Below are 21,626 nucleotides of genomic sequence, written 5' to 3'. Positions count from 1 at the left end.
TGCCATGAAATGCTTTACGTTAAGCACGTTTACATTGATTACGAACTAAACTACCGACGAGGATGGGATTCGAACCCATGCGTGCAGAGCACAATGGATTAGCAGTCCATCGCCTTAACCACTCGGCCACCTCGTCATGTGTAACCTAGAACCTTGGGCCGTTTCTTGTCTGTGGCTTTTGAGAAGGGCTTAGCCAGATTCCGGCAATCTGGGAGGGCGCACGGAGAGTCTGCCAGGAGTCTGAGTATGTCTGAGCACCACGTCCTCCTGGGGCAATATGCTTCCTTCTGAGAGGCACCACCTTCGGTGACCCCCTTGGTGATTGACGTAGGCCATAGCCATGGCATTGTCCAACTGGATTCCCATCTGAGGTTCTCACAGAAGAAGAGGTATGCAACATTGAAGGGAGGCCTGAATTGTCCTGTGCTCCAGAATGTTGATGGGAAGGCGGGCTCCCTCCAAAGAATAAGTCCCCTGCATTCAAAAGGGCACCCAGGACTGATCTTTAGCCTGATAGGCTGATATGTACAGTGGGAATTTTTCAAGTCGTTGGAGGCAGGGTCTTGCCTGGGTCCAGCGCTGGGTCGGTGGGCTACCACGCTTGGGAGACTGAGGGGTGACATTCAGCTTGCGCAATACTGAAAATGTTAGAACTGGATGGACTCCACGGCAGGCACTGCTGAGATTTGAACTCAGGATCTCCTATTTACTAGACAGGCGCTTTCACCAACTAAGCCACAGCGTCCCACTTGGGGGATAGCTCTTTGTGAGAATTTTTCAAATCTTTGGAGGCAAGGTCTTCCCTCAAGCTAGCACTGGGTTGGAAACCTACCACGCTTGGGAGACTCAAGGCTGCCATTAAGCTTGCGCAAAACTGAAAACGTTATAAATGGAAAGACTCCACGGCAGGCACTGCTGAGATTTGAACTCAGGATCTCCTGTTTACTAGACAGGCGCTTTCACCAACTAAGCCACAGCGCCTCACGTGGTGCACATCCTTTGCAACCCAGTCAAGTGCAGAGTGGGTGCAGGGGGCAGTGCAGGGCGTAACAGGAATGCGGGGGCTGGAGCTGGGGGGTATTGGGGGGGGCGGCTCGCACAGAAGTTAAAGCTGTGGACAGAGGGGAGTACAAAAGTGGGACAGGGTGGGTCTGACTGAGTGCAGAGGGGAGAGCTGTGGATTGGGCCGAGGAGGGGGCATGGAAGGGAGGTAGAATGTCTAGGTCCAGGTTGACAGTGCCTTTTTTTCTATGTGTACAAGACCTTTGTGCCATGAAATGCTTTACGTTAAGCACGTTTACATTGATTACGAACTAAACTACCGACGAGGATGGGATTCGAACCCATGCGTGCAGAGCACAATGGATAAGCAGTCCATCGCCTTAACCACTCGGCCACCTCGTCATGTGTAACCTAGAACCTTGGGCCGTTTCTTGTCTGTGGCTTTTGAGAAGGGCTTAGCCAGATTCCGGCAATCTGGGAGGGCGCACGGAGAGTCTGCCAGGAGTCTGAGTATGTCTGAGCACCACGTCCTCCTGGGGCAATATGCTTCCTTCTGAGAGGCACCACCTTCGGTGACCCCCTTGGTGATTGACGTAGGCCATAGCCATGGCATTGTCCAACTGGATTCCCATCTGAGGTTCTCACAGAAGAAGAGGTATGCAACGTTGAAGGGAGGCCTGAATTGTCCTGTGCTCCAGGATGTTGATGGGAAGGCGGGCTCCCTCCAAAGAATAAGTCCCCTGCATTCAAAAGGGCACCCAGGACTGATCTTTAGCCTGATAGGCTGATATGTACAGTGGGAATTTTTCAAGTCGTTGGAGGCAGGGTCTTGCCTGGGTCCAGCGCTGGGTCGGTGGGCTACCACGCTTGGGAGACTGAGGGGTGACATTCAGCTTGCGCAATACTGAAAATGTTAGAAATGGATGGACTCCACGGCAGGCACTGCTGAGATTTGAACTCAGGATCTCCTGTTTACTAGACAGGCGCTTTCACCAACTAAGCCACAGCGCCCCACTTGGGGGATAGCTCTTTGTGAGAATTTTTCAAATCTTTGGAGGCAAGGTCTTCCCTCAAGCTAGCACTGGGTTGGAAACCTACCACGCTTGGGAGACTCAAGGCTGCCATTAAGCTTGCGCAAAACTGAAAACGTTATAAATGGAAAGACTCCACGGCAGGCACTGCTGAGATTTGAACTCAGGATCTCCTGTTTACTAGACAGGCGCTTTCACCAACTAAGCCACAGCGCCTCACGTGGTGCACATCCTTTGCAACCCAGTCAAGTGCAGGGTGGGTGCAGGGGGCAGTGCAGGGCGTAACAGGAATGCGGGGGCTGGAGCTGGGGGGGGGGGGGGGGTATTGGGGGGGGCGGCTCGCACAGAAGTTAAAGCTGTGGACAGAGGGGAGTACAAAAGTGGGACAGGGTGGGTCTGACTGAGTGCAGAGGGGAGAGCTGTGGATTGGGCCGAGGAGGGGGCATGGAAGGGAGGTAGAATGTCTAGGTCCAGGTTGACAGTGCCTTTTTTTCTATGTGTACAAGACCTTTGTGCCATGAAATGCTTTACGTTAAGCACGTTTACATTGATTACGAACTAAACTACCGACGAGGATGGGATTCGAACCCATGCGTGCAGAGCACAATGGATTAGCAGTCCATCGCCTTAACCACTCGGCCACCTCGTCATGTGTAACCTAGAACCTTGGGCCGTTTCTTGTCTGTGGCTTTTGAGAAGGGCTTAGCCAGATTCCGGCAATCTGGGAGGGCGCACGGAGAGTCTGCCAGGAGTCTGAGTATGTCTGAGCACCACGTCCTCCTGGGGCAATATGCTTCCTTCTGAGAGGCACCACGTTCGGTGACCCCCTTGGTGATTGACGTAGGCCATAGCCATGGCATTGTCCAACTGGATTCCCATCTGAGGTTCTCACAGAAGAAGAGGTATGCAACATTGAAGGGAGGCCTGAATTGTCCTGTGCTCCAGAATGTTGATGGGAAGGCGGGCTCCCTCCAAAGAATAAGTCCCCTGCATTCAAAAGGGCACCCAGGACTGATCTTTAGCCTGATAGGCTGATATGTACAGTGGGAATTTTTCAAGTCGTTGGAGGCAGGGTCTTGCCTGGGTCCAGCGCTGGGTCGGTGGGCTACCACGCTTGGGAGACTGAGGGGTGACATTCAGCTTGCGCAATACTGAAAATGTTAGAAATGGATGGACTCCACGGCAGGCACTGCTGAGATATGAACTCAGGATCTCCTGTTTACTAGACAGGCGCTTTCACCAACTAAGCCACAGCGCCCCACTTGGGGGATAGCTCTTTGTGAGAATTTTTCAAATCTTTGGAGGCAAGGTCTTCCCTCAAGCTAGCACTGGGTTGGAAACCTACCACGCTTGGGAGACTCAAGGCTGCCATTAAGCTTGCGCAAAACTGAAAACGTTATAAATGGAAAGACTCCACGGCAGGCACTGCTGAGATTTGAACTCAGGATCTCCTGTTTACTAGACAGGCGCTTTCACCAACTAAGCCACAGCGCCTCACGTGGTGCACATCCTTTGCAACCCAGTCAAGTGCAGAGTGGGTGCAGGGGGCAGTGCAGGGCGTAACAGGAATGCGGGGGCTGGAGCTGGGGGGTATTGGGGGGGGCGGCTCGCACAGAAGTTAAAGCTGTGGACAGAGGGGAGTACAAAAGTGGGACAGGGTGGGTCTGACTGAGTGCAGAGGGGAGAGATGTGGATTGGGCCGAGGAGGGGGCATGGAAGGGAGGTAGAATGTCTAGGTCCAGGTTGACAGTGCCTTTTTTTCTATGTGTACAAGACCTTTGTGCCATGAAATGCTTTACGTTAAGCACGTTTACATTGATTACGAACTAAACTACCGACGAGGATGGGATTCGAACCCATGCGTGCAGAGCACAATGGATAAGCAGTCCATCGCCTTAACCACTCGGCCACCTCGTCATGTGTAACCTAGAACCTTGGGCCGTTTCTTGTCTGTGGCTTTTGAGAAGGGCTTAGCCAGATTCCGGCAATCTGGGAGGGCGCACGGAGAGTCTGCCAGGAGTCTGAGTATGTCTGAGCACCACGTCCTCCTGGGGCAATATGCTTCCTTCTGAGAGGCACCACCTTCGGTGACCCCCTTGGTGATTGACGTAGGCCATAGCCATGGCATTGTCCAACTGGATTCCCATCTGAGGTTCTCACAGAAGAAGAGGTATGCAACATTGAAGGGAGGCCTGAATTGTCCTGTGCTCCAGGATGTTGATGGGAAGGCGGGCTCCCTCCAAAGAATAAGTCCCCTGCATTCAAAAGGGCACCCAGGACTGATCTTTAGCCTGATAGGCTGATATGTACAGTGGGAATTTTTCAAGTCGTTGGAGGCAGGGTCTTGCCTGGGTCCAGCGCTGGGTCGGTGGGCTACCACGCTTGGGAGACTGAGGGGTGACATTCAGCTTGCGCAATACTGAAAATGTTAGAAATGGATGGACTCCACTGCAGGCACTGCTGAGATTTGAACTCAGGATCTCCTGTTTACTAGACAGGCGCTTTCACCAACTAAGCCACAGCGCCCCACTTGGGGGATAGCTCTTTGTGAGAATTTTTCAAATCTTTGGAGGCAAGGTCTTCCCTCAAGCTAGCACTGGGTTGGAAACCTACCACGCTTGGGAGACTCAAGGCTGCCATTAAGCTTGCGCAAAACTGAAAACGTTATAAATGGAAAGACTCCACGGCAGGCACTGCTGAGATTTGAACTCAGGATCTCCTGTTTACTAGACAGGCGCTTTCACCAACTAAGCCACAGCGCCTCACGTGGTGCACATCCTTTGCAACCCAGTCAAGTGCAGAGTGGGTGCAGGGGGCAGTGCAGGGCGTAACAGGAATGCGGGGGCTGGAGCTGGGGGGTGGGGGGGTATTGGGGGGGGCGGCTCGCACAGAAGTTAAAGCTGTGGACAGAGGGGAGTACAAAAGTGGGACAGGGTGGGTTTGACTGAGTGCAGAGGGGAGAGCTGTGGATTGGGCCGAGGAGGGGGCATGGAAGGGAGGTAGAATGTCTAGGTCCAGGTTGACAGTGCCTTTTTTTCTATGTGTACAAGACCTTTGTGCCATGAAATGCTTTACGTTAAGCACGTTTACATTGATTACGAGCTAAACTACCGACGAGGATGGGATTCGAACCCATGCGTGCAGAGCACAATGGATTAGCAGTCCATCGCCTTAACCACTCGGCCACCTCGTCATGTGTAACCTAGAACCTTGGGCCGTTTCTTGTCTGTGGCTTTTGAGAAGGGCTTAGCCAGATTCCGGCAATCTGGGAGGGCGCACGGAGAGTCTGCCAGGAGTCTGAGTATGTCTGAGCACCACGTCCTCCTGGGGCAATATGCTTCCTTCTGAGAGGCACCACCTTCGGTGACCCCCTTGGTGATTGACGTAGGCCATAGCCATGGCATTGTCCAACTGGATTCCCATCTGAGGTTCTCACAGAAGAAGAGGTATGCAACATTGAAGGGAGGCCTGAATTGTCCTGTGCTCCAGAATGTTGATGGGAAGGCGGGCTCCCTCCAAAGAATAAGTCCCCTGCATTCAAAAGGGCACCCAGGACTGATCTTTAGCCTGATAGGCTGATATGTACAGTGGGAATTTTTCAAGTCGTTGGAGGCAGGGTCTTGCCTGGGTCCAGCGCTGGGTCGGTGGGCTACCACGCTTGGGAGACTGAGGGGTGACATTCAGCTTGCGCAATACTGAAAATGTTAGAAATGGATGGACTCCACGGCAGGCACTGCTGAGATATGAACTCAGGATCTCCTGTTTACTAGACAGGCGCTTTCACCAACTAAGCCACAGCGCCCCACTTGGGGGATAGCTCTTTGTGAGAATTTTTCAAATCTTTGGAGGCAAGGTCTTCCCTCAAGCTAGCACTGGGTTGGAAACCTACCACGCTTGGGAGACTCAAGGCTGCCATTAAGCTTGCGCAAAACTGAAAACGTTATAAATGGAAAGACTCCACGGCAGGCACTGCTGAGATTTGAACTCAGGATCTCCTGTTTACTAGACAGGCGCTTTCACCAACTAAGCCACAGCGCCTCACGTGGTGCACATCCTTTGCAACCCAGTCAAGTGCAGAGTGGGTGCAGGGGGCAGTGCAGGGCGTAACAGGAATGCGGGGGCTGGAGCTGGGGGGGGGGGGGTATTGGGGGGGGCGGCTCGCACAGAAGTTAAAGCTGTGGACAGAGGGGAGTACAAAAGTGGGACAGGGTGGGTCTGACTGAGTGCAGAGGGGAGAGCTGTGGATTGGGCCGAGGAGGGGGCATGGAAGGGAGGTAGAATGTCTAGGTCCAGGTTGACAGTGCCTTTTTTTCTATGTGTACAAGACCTTTGTGCCATGAAATGCTTTACGTTAAGCACGTTTACATTGATTACGAACTAAACTACCGACGAGGATGGGATTCGAACCCATGCGTGCAGAGCACAATGGATTAGCAGTCCATCGCCTTAACCACTCGGCCACCTCGTCATGTGTAACCTAGAACCTTGGGCCGTTTCTTGTCTGTGGCTTTTGAGAAGGGCTTAGCCAGATTCCGGCAATCTGGGAGGGCGCACGGAGAGTCAGCCAGGAGACTGAGTATGTCTGAGCACCACGTCCTCCTGGGGCAATATGCTTCCTTCTGAGAGGCACCACCTTCGGTGACCCCCTTGGTGATTGACGTAGGCCATAGCCATGGCATTGTCCAACTGGATTCCCATCTGAGGTTCTCACAGAAGAAGAGGTATGCAACATTGAAGGGAGGCCTGAATTGTCCTGTGCTCCAGAATGTTGATGGGAAGGCGGGCTCCCTCCAAAGAATAAGTCCCCTGCATTCAAAAGGGCACCCAGGACTGATCTTTAGCCTGATAGGCTGATATGTACAGTGGGAATTTTTCAAGTCGTTGGAGGCAGGGTCTTGCCTGGGTCCAGCGCTGGGTCGGTGGGCTACCACGCTTGGGAGACTGAGGGGTGACATTCAGCTTGCGCAATACTGAAAATGTTAGAAATGGATGGACTCCACGGCAGGCACTGCTGAGATTTGAACTCAGGATCTCCTGTTTACTAGACAGGCGCTTTCACCAACTAAGCCACAGCGCCCCACTTGGGGGATAGCTCTTTGTGAGAATTTTTCAAATCTTTGGAGGCAAGGTCTTCCCTCAAGCTAGCACTGGGTTGGAAACCTACCACGCTTGGGAGACTCAAGGCTGCCATTAAGCTTGCGCAAAACTGAAAACGTTATAAATGGAAAGACTCCACGGCAGGCACTGCTGAGATTTGAACTCAGGATCTCCTGTTTACTAGACAGGCGCTTTCACCAACTAAGCCACAGCGCCTCACGTGGTGCACATCCTTTGCAACCCAGTCAAGTGCAGAGTGGGTGCAGGGGGCAGTGCAGGGCGTAACAGGAATGCGGGGGCTGGAGCTGGGGGGTATTGGGGGGGGGCGGCTCGCACAGAAGTTAAAGCTGTGGACAGAGGGGAGTACAAAAGTGGGACAGGGTGGGTCTGACTGAGTGCAGAGGGGAGAGCTGTGGATTGGGCCGAGGAGGGGGCATGGAAGGGAGGTAGAATGTCTAGGTCCAGGTTGACAGTGCCTTTTTTTCTATGTGTACAAGACCTTTGTGCCATGAAATGCTTTACGTTAAGCACGTTTACATTGATTACGAACTAAACTACCGACGAGGATGGGATTCGAACCCATGCGTGCAGAGCACAATGGATTAGCAGTCCATCGCCTTAACCACTCGGCCACCTCGTCATGTGTAACCTAGAACCTTGGGCCGTTTCTTGTCTGTGGCTTTTGAGAAGGGCTTAGCCAGATTCCGGCAATCTGGGAGGGCGCACGGAGAGTCTGCCAGGAGTCTGAGTATGTCTGAGCACCACGTCCTCCTGGGGCAATATGCTTCCTTCTGAGAGGCACCACCTTCGGTGACCCCCTTGGTGATTGACGTAGGCCATAGCCATGGCATTGTCCAACTGGATTCCCATCTGAGGTTCTCACAGAAGAAGAGGTATGCAACATTGAAGGGAGGCCTGAATTGTCCTGTGCTCCAGAATGTTGATGGGAAGGCGGGCTCCCTCCAAAGAATAAGTCCCCTGCATTCAAAAGGGCACCCAGGACTGATCTTTAGCCTGATAGGCTGATATGTACAGTGGGAATTTTTCAAGTCGTTGGAGGCAGGGTCTTGCCTGGGTCCAGCGCTGGGTCGGTGGGCTACCACGCTTGGGAGACTGAGGGGTGACATTCAGCTTGCGCAATACTGAAAATGTTAGAAATGGATGGACTCCACGGCAGGCACTGCTGAGATTTGAACTCAGGATCTCCTGTTTACTAGACAGGCGCTTTCACCAACTAAGCCACAGCACCCCACTTGGGGCATAGCTCTTTGTGAGAATTTTTCAAATCTTTGGAGGCAAGGTCTTCCCTCAAGCTAGCACTGGGTTGGAAACCTACCACGCTTGGGAGACTCAAGGCTGCCATTAAGCTTGCGCAAAACTGAAAACGTTATAAATGGAAAGACTCCACGGCAGGCACTGCTGAGATTTGAACTCAGGATCTCCTGTTTACTAGACAGGCGCTTTCACCAACTAAGCCACAGCGCCTCACGTGGTGCACATCCTTTGCAACCCAGTCAAGTGCAGAGTGGGTGCAGGGGGCAGTGCAGGGCGTAACAGGAATGCGGGGGCTGGAGCTGGGGGGTATTGGGGGGGGCGGCTCGCACAGAAGTTAAAGCTGTGGACAGAGGGGAGTACAAAAGTGGGACAGGGTGGGTCTGACTGAGTGCAGAGGGGAGAGCTGTGGATTGGGCCGAGGAGGGGGCATGGAAGGGAGGTAGAATGTCTAGGTCCAGGTTGACAGTGCCTTTTTTTCTATGTGTACAAGACCTTTGTGCCATGAAATGCTTTACGTTAAGCACGTTTACATTGATTACGAACTAAACTACCGACGAGGATGGGATTCGAACCCATGCGTGCAGAGCACAATGGATTAGCAGTCCATCGCCTTAACCACTCGGCCACCTCGTCATGTGTAACCTAGAACCTTGGGCCGTTTCTTGTCTGTGGCTTTTGAGAAGGGCTTAGCCAGATTCCGGCAATCTGGGAGGGCGCACGGAGAGTCTGCCAGGAGTCTGAGTATGTCTGAGCACCACGTCCTCCTGGGGCAATATGCTTCCTTCTGAGAGGCACCACCTTCGGTGACCCCCTTGGTGATTGACGTAGGCCATAGCCATGGCATTGTCCAACTGGATTCCCATCTGAGGTTCTCACAGAAGAAGAGGTATGCAACATTGAAGGGAGGCCTGAATTGTCCTGTGCTCCAGAATGTTGATGGGAAGGCGGGCTCCCTCCAAAGAATAAGTCCCCTGCATTCAAAAGGGCACCCAGGACTGATCTTTAGCCTGATAGGCTGATATGTACAGTGGGAATTTTTCAAGTCGTTGGAGGCAGGGTCTTGCCTGGGTCCAGCGCTGGGTCGGTGGGCTACCACGCTTGGGAGACTGAGGGGTGACATTCAGCTTGCGCAATACTGAAAATGTTAGAAATGGATGGACTCCACGGCAGGCACTGCTGAGATTTGAACTCAGGATCTCCTGTTTACTAGACAGGCGCTTTCACCAACTAAGCCACAGCGCCCCACTTGGGGATAGCTCTTTGTGAGAATTTTTCAAATCTTTGGAGGCAAGGTCTTCCCTCAAGCTAGCACTGGGTTGGAAACCTACCACGCTTGGGAGACTCAAGGCTGCCATTAAGCTTGCGCAAAACTGAAAACGTTATAAATGGAAAGACTCCACGGCAGGCACTGCTGAGATTTGAACTCAGGATCTCCTGTTTACTAGACAGGCGCTTTCACCAACTAAGCCACAGCGCCTCACGTGGTGCACATCCTTTGCAACCCAGTCAAGTGCAGAGTGGGTGCAGGGGGCAGTGCAGGGCGTAACAGGAATGCGGGGGCTGGAGCTGGGGGGTATTGGGGGGGGGGCGGCTCGCACAGAAGTTAAAGCTGTGGACAGAGGGGAGTACAAAAGTGGGACAGGGTGGGTCTGACTGAGTGCAGAGGGGAGAGCTGTGGATTGGGCCGAGGAGGGGGCATGGAAGGGAGGTAGAATGTCTAGGTCCAGGTTGACAGTGCCTTTTTTTCTATGTGTACAAGACCTTTGTGCCATGAAATGCTTTACGTTAAGCACGTTTACATTGATTACGAACTAAACTACCGACGAGGATGGGATTCGAACCCATACGTGCAGAGCACTAGTGATGGACGAACTTCCGACGGGACGTTTCGCGAACGCGAAACGCGAACGGACACAAACGTTCGCGAAAACGACCGTTCGCCGCGGGCTCCATTGACTTCAATGGGAGGCGAATTTCGCAAACCTTTAGGTCGAATTTGCGGCCACGGGGTAATTATTAGGGGGTAGCACGTAGTCCCACCACCTGGACAATAGCATAATACATGTATGAGGTGAATTTGGGATCGATAACTACAAGCATTTTTTTTTTATTTGGGAAATTGTTCTGACAATTCAGGACTATGGAGCTAATGAAGGCAATGGAGGAGAGGGAAGGTCAGGGACCAGGGTAGGCAAACAAGAGGGTGCAGGAGATACAGAGCACTGACAGCAGCACCGTAATACAGAGCACTGACATCAGCACCGTGACATACAGCGCTGACAGCAGCTCCGTGACATACAGCGCTGACAGCAGCTCCGTGACATACAGCGCTGACAGCAGCTCCGTGACATACAGCGCTGACAGCAGCTCCGTGACATACAGCGCTGACAGCAGCTCCGTGACATACAGCGCTGACAGCAGCACCGTGACATACAGCGCTGACAGCAGCTCCGTGACATACAGCGCTGACAGCAGCTCCGTGACATACAGCGCTGACAGCAGCTCCGTGACATACAGCACTGACAGCAGCTCCGTGACATACAGCGCTGACAGCAGCTCCGTGACATACAGCGCTGACAGCAGCACCGTGACATACAGCGCTGACATCAGCACCGTGACATACAGCGCTGACAGCAGCTCCGTGACATACAGCGCTGACAGCAGCTCCGTGACATACAGCGCTGACAGCAGCTCCGTGACATACAGCGCTGACAGCAGCTCCGTGACATACAGCGCTGACAGCAGCTCCGTGACATACAGCGCTGACAGCAGCACCGTAAGCAGCCCCAGGAGGAAGTCAGCACAGCACAGGGATGGTGTGATCCCCTCATAATAAGAACCCCCAGGAGGAAGTCAGCACAGCACAGGGATGGTGGGAGCCCCTCATAATAAGAACACCCAGGAGGAAGTCAGCACAGCACAGGGATGGTGGGAACCCCTCATAATAAGCAGCCCCAGTAGAAATATGACACCGCTCAACCTCTTCAAAGAGGAGGGTAGGGGCATATAGTACGGTGTGCTTTTTTGGGTCAGGGAAGTGAGCCAAATGAATTAAGAAGGTCTGTGTGCTTGATTCCAAAAATTGTTTATAGACATATACATGGTCTACTGATCACATGTGTTGAATTCCTCCGAGATCCATGCCTCATTCATTTTTAGAAATGTGAGGTAGTTAACACTGTGGTGAGCTAGGCGAGTACGCTTATCGGTCACAATCCCCCCTGCTGCGCTGAACGTCCTTTCGGACAGGACACTGGATGAGGGGCAAGCCAACAGTTCGATTGCAAATTGGGCAAGCTCTGGCCAGAGGTCAAGCCTGCCCACCCAGTAGTCTAGGGGTTCATCACTCCTCAGAGCGTCCACATCGGCCGTTAACCCAATGTAGTCGGACACCTGACGGTCTAGGCGTTCCCTGATGCTGGATCCGGATGACACCTGTCGATGGGTCGGCTGAAAGAATGACCTCATATCCGAAGTCACCAACACATCTTCAAACCGGCCTCTTCTTGCAGGCGCTGTTGGATTGGTACCCGCAAATCCTTCTCTGGGAGTGGGAATTGCTCCTCTGCCAGCGCACGCAAAAGCAGAATGCAGCATTTCTCGAAGCAAGGCCTGGAAGTGCTGCATTCTGACAGCCCTCTGCGACGGCGGTAACATTTCCGCCATTTTGTGTTTGTACCGGGGGTCTAAGTACGTTGCCACCCAGTACTGGTCCTTGACCCTCATGCTTTTTATACGGGGGTCCCTATTAAAACACTGGAGCATGAAGGCCCCCATTTGCACTAAAGTGGAAGCGGTGTGGTGGCCTGGCTCCTGCTCATCATCCAGGATAATGTCGTCCTCTTCATTCTCCTCTCCCCATCCTCGCACAACAGGGATCCCAGAAAGTTTAAAGCATGCTCTTCTTGCTCCTGCTCATCCGCCCCGGCACCATCCTCCTCTGACTCCTCATCAGACTCCTGTTGTTGACTTGTCTCAGATAGAGTAGCCCCCCCTGGGAATTCATCCAGCATTGCGACTTCCTCATCTTCCCGCTCCTGCTCCTCCACAGCCTGATCAATGACACGACGCAATGCACGCTCCAGAAAGAAGGCATAAGGTACCATGTCACTGATGGCGCCATGGCTGCGACTGACCAGTTTGGTGATCTCCTCAAATGGCCGCAGAAGTCTGCATGTGTCGCGCATGAGCAGCCACTGGCGCGGTGAAAAAAAACCCAGCTCCCCAGAACCGTTTCTTTCGCAGAGTTCATACAGGTAGACGTTAACTGCACGTTTCTGCTGGAGCAGCCTATCAAGCATATAGAAGGTTGAGTTCCATCGCGTCGGGCAATCGCAAATAAGACGTCTGACCGGCAGATGGTGTCGCCGCTGAATGTCAGCAAGGCGAGCCATGGCCGTGTAAGATCTTCTGAAATGGGCCGAGATTTTCCTTGCCTGCCGCAAGATGTCCTGGACCCCAGGGTATTTGACAAGGAATCGCTGCACGACCAAGTTTAAGACGTGTGCCATGCACGGCACGTGCGTGATTTTGCCCTGTTTCAATGCGCTAAGCAGATTGGCACCGTTGTCACACACCACTTTACCAACTGTCAAATTGAGCGGTGTTAGCCACTCATCTGCCTGTGAACGCAAAGCTGAAAGGAGTGCCGGGCCAGTGTGGCTCTTTGCTTCCAGGCACAACAGACGCAGCACGGCATGGCAACGTCTCACCTGGCATGTGGAATAGGTTCTGGGGAGCTTGGGCGGTGCAGTGGAAGAGACGCTAGCAGCGGAAAAGGAGGAGGCAGCTGAGGAGGAGAGGGAGGAGGATGGAGTAGGAGGAGGAGAAGAAGAGTCAGGCCTGCATGCAATCCGTGGCGGTAAAACCAAATCTACACGGGTGCCACGGGTTACATGCTTGACGGCCGTCAGAAGGTTCACCCAGTGGGCAGTAAAACTGATATACCTTCCCTGCCCGTGTTTGCTAGACCACGTGTCTGTGGTCAGATGTATCTTGGCACCGACACTGTGTGCCAGAGATACATTCACTTGCCGCTGAACATGGCCATATAGCTCTGGGATGCCCTTCTCTGAGAAATACTTCCTTCCTGGGACCTTCCATTGTGGTGTTCCAATGGCCACAAATTTGCGAAAGGCCTCCGAGTCCACCAGTTTATATGGCAGTAGTTGGCGGGCTATGAGTTCTGACAAGCCAGCCGCCAACCGTTGGGCAAGAGGGTTATCCGGCGTCATCATTTTTTTACGCTCAAACATTAGGCCCACGGAAGCCTGCCTTTTTGCAGAAAAATGTGAGCTTGGCGTGATGGAAGGTGGAGTGGAGGACAATTGTGAGGAGAGAGGAGAAGGAGAAGTAGAAGACGAGGCTGGACGGTGAGAGCCTGCAGTGTGGCTTTGTGTGTTCCGTTGCTCCCACTGGGCTCGGTGATGGCTGCTCATGTGCCTTCTTAAGGCGGTCGTCCCTAGGTGAGTATTGGGCTTACCGCGACTAACGCGTTGACTGCAAAGATTGCAGATGGCAACGCTATTGTCAGCAGCGGACACGTTAAAAAAAGCCCACACTGCGGAGCCATGTGCCGGTGTCCTGGGAGCGCCAGATGTGACCGTACATGGTCGATGACTCGCTCCTGATACATTTGCAGTCTGCTTTGTCCCTGCTGTGCAATGTAAGTCATTGCTGCTTCTCCTCCCTATCTGCTGGTCCATATCTCCCTCTGAACTCCCCTCCTCTTCCTCTCTTGTGGGCACCCACGTGACATCACTAGACACGTCATCATCAACGTCACCTTCCCCACCGCTATAAGTAGAGTAGGCAGCAACACCGGGGACCAACCTCCTCCTTGGGCTGATCTGGGTACTGGCGTCAGACTGCTGAGTAGCGCTTGTTGCTACCTCCTCTTCCTGATCCAATACCAAGAGTGGCTGCGCATCAGAAATGTCCTCTTGATATGGATCGGAAAATAATTCCAGTGACTCAAGCGGAAGGTATGTGGTGGTGGTGGTGGTGGTCGTGTTGTTGGTGGTAGTGTCTTTGGGGGTGCACATAGCAGAGAGTGAAGAAGAGGGTGCAGATCGAGAGGATGAGGAGGGTGCAGAAGAGTAAGGCTGAGCGAGCCACTCAACCAAGTCTGGTGCATCCTTTAAAGTAATTGAACGCACCTTCTGCAACTTCCCACTTTGGCTCAAGCCTGTTGCTCCTGCCCTACCCCTACCACCCCTGCGGAAGGGCCTGCCTCTTCCTCTGCATGTCATTTTTTAAATGACCCTGTGACAAAACTCTTAGTCCCTATACCGCTGAAGGACTGCTGCAGTATAGGTGAGCGGTCAGCAGTGGTGCACGTCAACCCTATCTATTGTGGACCTATAGCGGTCCTTACAGAACAGCAGACTGTACCGCACTCAAGCCTATGTACCGTAGCACCCTATACCAAGTTACCAGTCCTTATAAGAACTTTTGTGGACCAAGCAGGTTGTGTATTAGTGTTTAGCAGACTGTACGTCAGTCCCTATACCGCTGAAGGACTGCTGCAGTATAGGGCAGCGGTCAGCAGTGGTGCACGTCAACCCTATCTATTGTGGACCGATAGCGGTCCTTACAGAACAGCAGACTGTACCGCACTCAAGCCTATGTACCGTAGCACCCTATACAAAGTTACCAGTCCTTATAAGAACTTTTGTGGACCAAGCAGGTTGTGTATTAGTGTTTAGCAGACTGTACGTCAGTCCCTATACCGCTGAAGGACTGCTGCAGTATAGGGCAGCGGTCAGCAGTGGTGCACGTCAACCCTATCTATTGTGGACCGATAGCGGTCCTTACAGAACAGCAGACTGTACCGCACTCAAGCCTATGTACCGTAGCACCCTATACCAAGTTACCAGTCCTTATAAGAACTTTTGTGGACCAAGCAGGTTGTGTATTAGTGTTTAGCAGACTGTACGTCAGTCCCTATACCGCTGAAGGACTGCTGCAGTATAGGGCAGCGGTCAGCAGTGGTGCACGTCAACCCTATCTATTGTGGACCGATAGCGGTCCTTACAGAACAGCAGACTGTACCGCACTCAAGCCTATGTACCGTAGCACCCTATACCAAGTTACCAGTCCTTATAAGAACTTTTGTGGACCAAGCAGGTTGTGTGTTAGTGTTTAGCAGACTGTACGTCAGTCCCTATACCGCTGAAGGACTGCTGCAGTATAGGGCAGCGGTCAGCAGTGGTGCACGTCAACCCTATCTATTGTGGACCGATAGCGGTCCTTACAGAACAGCAGACTGTACCGCACTCAAGCCTATGTACCGTAGCACCCTATACCAAGTTACCAGTCCTTATAAGAACTTTTGTGGACCAAGCAGGTTGTGTATTAGTGTTTAGCAGACTGTACGTCAGTCCCTATACCGCTGAAGGACTGCTGCAGTATAGGGCAGCGGTCAGCAGTGGTGCACGTCAACCCTATCTATTGTGGACCGATAGCGGTCCTTACAGAACAGCAGACTGTACCGCACTCAAGCCTATGTACCGTAGCACCCTATACCAAGTTACCAGTCCTTATAAGAACTTTTGTGGAACAAGCAGGTTGTGTGTTAGTGATTAGCAGACTGTACGTCAGTCCCTATACCGCTGAAGGACTGCTGCAGTATAGGGCAGCGGTCAGCAGTAGTGCACGTCAACCCTATGTATTGTGGACCGATAGCGGTCCTTACAGAACAGCAGACTGTAACGCACTCAGGCCTATGTACCGTAGCACCCTATACCAAGTTACCAGTCCTTATAAGAACTTTTGTGGACCAAGCAGGTTGTGTATTAGTGTTTAGCAGACTGTGCGTCAGTCCCTATACCGCTGAAGGACTGCTGCAGTATAGGGCAGCGGTCAGCAGTAGTGCACGTCAACCCTATGTATTGTGGACCGATAGCGGTCCTTACAGAACAGCAGACTGTAACGCACTCAGGCCTATGTACCGTAGCACCCTATACCAAGTTACCAGTCCTTATAAGAACTTTTGTGGACCAAGCAGGTTGTGTATTAGTGTTTAGCAGACTGTACGTCAGTCCCTATACCGCTGAAGGACTGCTGCAGTATAGGGCAGCGGTCAGCAGTGGTGCACGTCAACCCTATCTATTGTGGACCGATAGCGGTCCTTACAGAACAGCAGACTGTACCGCACTCAAGCCTATGTACCGTAGCACCCTATACCAAGTTACCAGTCCTTATAAGAACTTTTGTGGACCAAGCAGGTTGTGTATTAGTGTTTAGCAGACTGTACGTCAGTCCCTATACCGCTGAAGGACTGCTGCAGTATAGGGCAGCGGTCAGCAGTGGTGCACGTCAACCCTATCTATTGTGGACCGATAGCGGTCCTTACAGAACAGCAGACTGTACCGCACTCAAGCCTATGTACCGTAGCACCCTATACCAAGTTACCAGTCCTCATAAGAACTTTTGTGGAACAAGCAGGTTGTGTGTTAGTGATTAGCAGACTGTACGTCAGTCCCTATACCGCTGAAGGACTGCTGCAGTATAGGGCAGCGGTCAGCAGTAGTGCACGTCAACCCTATGTATTGTGGACCGATAGCGGTCCTTACAGAACAGCAGACTGTAACGCACTCAGGCCTATGTACCGTAGCACCCTATACCAAGTTACCAGTCCTTATAAGAACTTTTGTGGACCAAGCAGGTTGTGTATTAGTGTTTAGCAGACTGTACGTCAGTCCCTATACCGCTGAAGGACTGCTGCAGTATAGGGCAGCGGTCAGCAGTGGTGCACGTCAACCCTATCTATTGTGGACCGATAGCGGTCCTTACAGAACAGCAGACTGTACCGCACTCAAGCCTATGTACCGTAGCACCCTATACCAAGTTACCAGTCCTTATAAGAACTTTTGTGGACCAAGCAGGTTGTGTATTAGTGTTTAGCAGACTGTGCGTCAGTCCCTATACCGCTGAAGGACTGCTGCAGTATAGGGCAGCGGTCAGCAGTAGTGCACGTCAACCCTATGTATTGTGGACCGATAGCGGTCCTTACAGAACAGCAGACTGTAACGCACTCAGGCCTATGTACCGTAGCACCCTATACCAAGTTACCAGTCCTTATAAGAACTTTTGTGGACCAAGCAGGTTGTGTATTAGTGTTTAGCAGACTGTGCGTCAGTCCCTATACCGCTGAAGGACTGCTGCAGTATAGGGCAGCGGTCAGCAGTAGTGCACGTCAACCCTATGTATTGTGGACCGATAGCGGTCCTTACAGAACAGCAGACTGTAACGCACTCAGGCCTATGTACCGTAGCACCCTATACCAAGTTACCAGTCCTTATAAGAACTTTTGTGGACCAAGCAGGTTGTGTATTAGTGTTTAGCAGACTGTGCGTCAGTCCCTATACCGCTGAAGGACTGCTGCAGTATAGGGCAGCGGTCAGCAGTAGTGCACGTCAACCCTATGTATTGTGGACCGATAGCGGTCCTTACAGAACAGCAGACTGTAACGCACTCAGGCCTATGTACCGTAGCACCCTATACCAAGTTACCAGTCCTTATAAGAACTTTTGTGGACCAAGCAGGTTGTGTATTAGTGTTTAGCAGACTGTGCGTCAGTCCCTATACCGCTGAAGGACTGCTGCAGTATAGGGCAGCGGTCAGCAGTAGTGCACGTCAACCCTATGTATTGTGGACCGATAGCGGTCCTTACAGAACAGCAGACTGTAACGCACTCAGGCCTATGTACCGTAGCACCCTATACCAAGTTACCAGTCCTTATAAGAACTTTTGTGGACCAAGCAGGTTGTGTATTAGTGTTTAGCAGACTGTGCGTCAGTCCCTATACCGCTGAAGGACTGCTGCAGTATAGGGCAGCGGTCAGCAGTAGTGCACGGCAACCCTATGTATTGTGGACCGATAGCGGTCCTTACAGAACAGCAGACTGTACTGCACTCAGGCCTATGTACCGTAGCACCCTATACCAAGTTACCAGTCCTTATAAAAACTTTTGTGGACCAAGCAGGTTGTGTGTTAGTGTTTAGCAGACTGTGCGTCAGTCCCTATACCGCTGAAGGACTGCTGCAGTATAGGGCAGCGGTCAGCAGTAGTGCACGTCAACCCTATGTATTGTGGACCGATAGCGGTCCTTACAGAACAGCAGACTGTAACGCACTCAGGCCTATGTACCGTAGCACCCTATACCAAGTTACCAGTCCTTATAAGAACTTTTGTGGACCAAGCAGGTTGTGTATTAGTGTTTAGCAGACTGTGCGTCAGTCCCTATACCGCTGAAGGACTGCTGCAGTATAGGGCAGCGGTCAGCAGTAGTGCACGGCAACCCTATGTATTGTGGACCGATAGCGGTCCTTACAGAACAGCAGACTGTACCGCACCCAAGCCTATGTACCGTAGCACCCTAGACAGACCAAGTTACCAGTCCTGATAAAGAGCTTTGTGGAACAAGTGAGTTGTGAATGATTAGCAGACTGCAGCAGAAGGGCAGCAGTCAAGTATAATATTCTTTCTATATTTGGAAGAAAGAATATTATACGTGTACAAGCCTATTACCGTACCACTGATACCAGTCCTGAAAAGAACCTTTGTGGAACTAATAGTAACAGCAAGTCTTTAAAATTATCCTCACTGCCTGACACACTGCTTCCTGCCTGTCCCTATACAAATTGGCAAAAAAGAGTAGGCTGGAACGATTAGCTGGAATAGCTCTTTTGTGGACCTGATAGTAACAGCTAATGATGATGATGATGATGATGATGAAGAAAGACTAATCTGGCTGAGCTGTCCCTAAAATAGCAGCATACAGCGCTCTGTCCCTTTATCTAAACTGACAAAAGAAACTCAGGCTGCTGACCTAACACCTATACCAGTCCTGAAAAGAACTTTTGTGTACCAAATAGCTAGCGTTTTCTCTGTCCCTACTCCACACAGGATCCTTTCCCTACAGTGACAGAAGAAAGAATGTAAAATGGCCACCGGATCGGGTGTATTTATAGGTTAGGGGGAATGTCCAAGTGTCCATGAGCTGTCATGTCTCAATTGGTTGTCCTGTAACACATGATAAACGTGTCACGAAAGGTTAAAGTTCTTGTATACATTAAACACGTAAGTCCGCCGGGGCGAACGACGGAAAAAGGCGTTCGAACCCGCGGACGGCGAAAGTCGGAAATTCGCCGCGAAACGACCGCCGGGCGAACCGTTCGGCCATCACTACAGAGCACAATGGATTAGCAGTCCATCGCCTTAACCACTCGGCCACCTCGTCATGTGTAACCTAGAACCTTGGGCCGTTTCTTGTCTGTGGCTTTTGAGAAGGGCTTAGCCAGATTCCGGCAATCTGGGAGGGCGCAGGGAGAGTCAGCCAGGAGACTGAGTATGTCTGAGCACCACGTCCTCCTGGGGCAATATGCTTCCTTCTGAGAGGCACCACCTTCGGTGACCCCCTTGGTGATTGACGTAGGCCATAGCCATGGCATTGTCCAACTGGATTCCCATCTGAGGTTCTCACAGAAGAAGAGGTATGCAACATTGAAGGGAGGCCTGAATTGTCCTGTGCTCCAGAATGTTGATGGGAAGGCGGGCTCCCTCCAAAGAATAAGTCCCCTGCATTCAAAAGGGCACCCAGGACTGATCTTTAGCCTGATAGGCTGATATGTACAGTGGGAATTTTTCAAGTCGTTGGAGGCAGGGTCTTGCCTGGGTCCAGCGCTGGGTCGGTGGGCTACCACGCTTGGGAGACTGAGGGGTGACATTCAGCTTGCGCAATACTGAAAATGTTAGAAATGGATGGACTCCACGGCAGGCACTGCTGAGATTTGAACTCAGGATCTCCTGTTTACTAGACAGGCACTTTCACCAACTAAGCCACAGCGCCCCACTTGGGGGATAGCTCTTTGTGAGAATTTTTCAAATCTTTGGAGGCAAGGTCTTCCCTCAAGCTAGCACTGGGTTGGAAACCTACCACGCTTGGGAGACTCAAGGCTGCCATTAAGCTTGCGCAAAACTGAAAACGTTATAAATGGAAAGACTCCACGGCAGGCACTGCTGAGATTTGAACTCAGGATCTCCTGTTTACTAGACAGGCGCTTTCACCAACTAAGCCACAGCGCCTCATGTGGTGCACATCCTTTGCAACCCAGTCAAGTGCAGAGTGGGTGCAGGGGGCAGTGCAGGGCGTAACAGGAATGCGGGGGCTGGAGCTGGGGGGGTATTGGGGGGGGGCGGCTCGCACAGAAGTTAAAGCTGTGGACAGAGGGGAGTACAAAAGTGGGACAGGGTGGGTCTGACTGAGTGCAGAGGGGAGAGCTGTGGATTGGGCCGAGGAGGGGGCATGGAAGGGAGGTAGAATGTCTAGGTCCAGGTTGACAGTGCCTTTTTTTCTATGTGTACAAGACCTTTGTGCCATGAAATGCTTTACGTTAAGCACGTTTACATTGATTACGAACTAAACTACCGACGAGGATGGGATTCGAACCCATGCGTGCAGAGCACAATGGATTAGCAGTCCATCGCCTTAACCACTCGGCCACCTCGTCATGTGTAACCTAGAACCTTGGGCCGTTTCTTGTCTGTGGCTTTTGAGAAGGGCTTAGCCAGATTCCGGCAATCTGGGAGGGCGCACGGAGAGTCAGCCAGGAGACTGAGTATGTCTGAGCACCATGTCCTCCTGGGGCAATATGCTTCCTTCTGAGAGGCACCACCTTCGGTGACCCCCTTGGTGATTGACGTAGGCCATAGCCATGGCATTGTCCAACTGGATTCCCATCTGAGGTTCTCACAGAAGAAGAGGTATGCAACATTGAAGGGAGGCCTGAATTGTCCTGTGCTCCAGAATGTTGATGGGAAGGCGGGCTCCCTCCAAAGAATAAGTCCCCTGCATTCAAAAGGGCACCCAGGACTGATCTTTAGCCTGATAGGCTGATATGTACAGTGGGAATTTTTCAAGTCGTTGGAGGCAGGGTCTTGCCTGGGTCCAGCGCTGGGTCGGTGGGCTACCACGCTTGGGAGACTGAGGGGTGACATTCAGCTTGCGCAATACTGAAAATGTTAGAAATGGATGGACTCCACGGCAGGCACTGCTGAGATTTGAACTCAGGATCTCCTGTTTACTAGACAAGCACTTTCACCAACTAAGCCACAGCGCCCCACTTGGGGGATAGCTCTTTGTGAGAATTTTTCAAATCTTTGGAGGCAAGGTCTTCCCTCAAGCTAGCACTGGGTTGGAATCCTACCACGCTTGGG

The 21,626-nt window shown here is 52.0% G+C and overlaps 9 non-coding genes across 9 annotated transcripts; all 9 read right to left on the bottom strand.

The window, feature by feature from the left end:
* Positions 1-54: 54 nt before the first annotated feature.
* TRNAS-GCU (transfer RNA serine (anticodon GCU)) lies at positions 55-136 on the bottom strand. The gene has a single exon. It is a non-coding gene; the product is annotated as a tRNA-Ser (tRNA).
* A 1,186-nt stretch (positions 137-1,322) lies between these two features.
* TRNAS-GCU (transfer RNA serine (anticodon GCU)) lies at positions 1,323-1,404 on the bottom strand. The gene has a single exon. It is a non-coding gene; the product is annotated as a tRNA-Ser (tRNA).
* A 1,196-nt stretch (positions 1,405-2,600) lies between these two features.
* On the bottom strand, positions 2,601-2,682 carry TRNAS-GCU (transfer RNA serine (anticodon GCU)). Its single transcript has one exon. It is a non-coding gene; the product is annotated as a tRNA-Ser (tRNA).
* A 1,186-nt stretch (positions 2,683-3,868) lies between these two features.
* On the bottom strand, positions 3,869-3,950 carry TRNAS-GCU (transfer RNA serine (anticodon GCU)). The gene has a single exon. It is a non-coding gene; the product is annotated as a tRNA-Ser (tRNA).
* A 1,194-nt stretch (positions 3,951-5,144) lies between these two features.
* TRNAS-GCU (transfer RNA serine (anticodon GCU)) lies at positions 5,145-5,226 on the bottom strand. Its single transcript has one exon. It is a non-coding gene; the product is annotated as a tRNA-Ser (tRNA).
* A 1,193-nt stretch (positions 5,227-6,419) lies between these two features.
* Positions 6,420-6,501, bottom strand: TRNAS-GCU (transfer RNA serine (anticodon GCU)). The gene has a single exon. It is a non-coding gene; the product is annotated as a tRNA-Ser (tRNA).
* A 1,187-nt stretch (positions 6,502-7,688) lies between these two features.
* Positions 7,689-7,770, bottom strand: TRNAS-GCU (transfer RNA serine (anticodon GCU)). The gene has a single exon. It is a non-coding gene; the product is annotated as a tRNA-Ser (tRNA).
* Positions 7,771-8,956: 1,186 nt separating this feature from the next.
* On the bottom strand, positions 8,957-9,038 carry TRNAS-GCU (transfer RNA serine (anticodon GCU)). Its single transcript has one exon. It is a non-coding gene; the product is annotated as a tRNA-Ser (tRNA).
* Positions 9,039-20,838: 11,800 nt separating this feature from the next.
* TRNAS-GCU (transfer RNA serine (anticodon GCU)) lies at positions 20,839-20,920 on the bottom strand. Its single transcript has one exon. It is a non-coding gene; the product is annotated as a tRNA-Ser (tRNA).
* Between the last annotated feature and the right edge of the window lie 706 nt (positions 20,921-21,626).

The sequence above is a fragment of the Lithobates pipiens genome, unplaced genomic scaffold (assembly GCF_037356315.1).
Source record: "Lithobates pipiens isolate NorthernLeopardFrog02 unplaced genomic scaffold, aLitPip1_a1.2 Scaffold_8, whole genome shotgun sequence".
NCBI lineage: Eukaryota > Metazoa > Chordata > Amphibia > Anura > Ranidae > Lithobates > Lithobates pipiens.
The sequence above is the reverse complement of the archived record's forward strand: the minus strand, read 5'-3'. Positions and strand labels throughout refer to the sequence as shown.